Genomic DNA, 1,720 nt, shown 5'->3' on the forward strand with positions numbered 1-1,720 from the left:
GCTCCCAGGACAGCTCCGCCCGGCGATTGGCTACGGCGCAGGCACGTGACCTCCGCGGACACGTGACTCCCGCGGGCACGGGACGGGCGGCGTGACCGCCCCGCCCCCCGGCGTCCGCCGCTCCTGCGGTTCTGAGGAGGAACATCTCGAGCCACGGGGCGGGGGAGGTGGCACGTACCAAGTGGGAGGCGGCGGGGGGTGGTGCGGTCCGGAACTCCACCCCACCCGGGTGTCACGGCCTCCCCTCCGCCGTCACCGGCCTGAGAAGGGAGGAGGAAGGAAAGGCTAGCATAGGAGACGGCGCAGGCGCCGCTGACGCTCCCAGGAAGGCGGGGTCGCTTTTTGCAGCGACTATGGCAGTAGCTGTGACTGGAAACTTCTGGAAATGGCGGCGGCGATGAAGAGGCTCCACGTAGGGTATTCACATGTTATTTATTTATTTATTTAGACCGGTAAGGGGATCGCAACCCTCCGCACGGTGTGGTCCGCACCACGCTCAGCCAGAGGGCGCACCGGCTATCCTATGTAGGATCCGAACCCGCGGCCTCCGCGCTACCAGCGCCACACTCACCCGAGTGAGCCACCGGGCGGCTCCACGTTATTTTTAAAGGGGGTGGGTGGACGAGCTTGTGAGTTCGGGCCAGTGTAAAACCATGCTGCGACCCCGGCTTGAGGCCGGGAAGGGGTTTGTGAGCCTCTGAACTCGCGGCTGCCGGTTGGCCAGCCAGCTCCTCGGTCAAGAGGCGGCGTGGTGCGCCCGCACCCAAGGCTCCCGTCCCCCGCGCCTGGTGGGGCACCAGTTCCCATCCCGAAAGCGCAGTAGTGTGTGCACCTGCCGCGGGGACCGCAGGATGTATGGTACAGCCCCTCCCAGTAACACCTTTCACCGACCTTCCTAAAGAGAAATTTCAGTGCATTTTTCTACATGTGGTAATTGAGGGTTTCAGAGGCAAGTGCTCAGTTACTGGGGAAGAGTGCCTAAGGAAAATTTACCGTCTCAGCGTAGCTGCAGCGTGTACTCTGGTTTCCTTCTGGACGCTTTTTAGTTAAAGGTTAATCTGCAACAATTTATACATAGTCTAATTTAACTACCCAAGGAGTTACATACTCAGCAGAAAATCATTTCCTTGAACTGGCCTCTAAACTCCTATAGCATGTTTGTGACTTAATGAATGCAGTCACAAATTTATGACACTAGTCATGTCACTAGTAAACTGAAGGTTCAGATGTGATCATAGCAGATGACATTCACACTTGACAAGGAAAGCCAAGTCCCAACAAATTACTATATAAAGCATAACCTAGCATTAAAGATCAGAATTTTTTCCTTTCCTAAGTTCCTGATTTCACCCACCTATAAAACACTAGGTTCAATATGAATAGTGAGACACCACCTTAGGGCTAGAGCTGAAATAGTGTTACATTTAATTTGGGTATTTATGGAATGAAATAAAGAAATAGTTGCCTATGAGAAGAAGGTCAAGAGGGCTCTAGGGTGGAAGGAAGGTATTTTCATTGTGTTACCTTTTTATGTCACTTGAAAGATTACTGTGGGGGGCCAGCCCGGTGGCGCACTGCTGCAGTGCGCCGCTTGGGAAGCGCGGTGGCGCTCCCGCCCAGGGTTCGGATCCCACATACAGACCGGCCGCTCACTGGCTGAGCGAGGTGAGGGTTCGGATCCCACATACAGACCGGCCGCTCACTGGCTGAGCGAGGTGAG

Source organism: Galeopterus variegatus, unplaced genomic scaffold, assembly GCF_000696425.1.
Source record: "Galeopterus variegatus unplaced genomic scaffold, G_variegatus-3.0.2 Scaffold5680, whole genome shotgun sequence".
Taxonomy (NCBI): domain Eukaryota; kingdom Metazoa; phylum Chordata; class Mammalia; order Dermoptera; family Cynocephalidae; genus Galeopterus; species Galeopterus variegatus.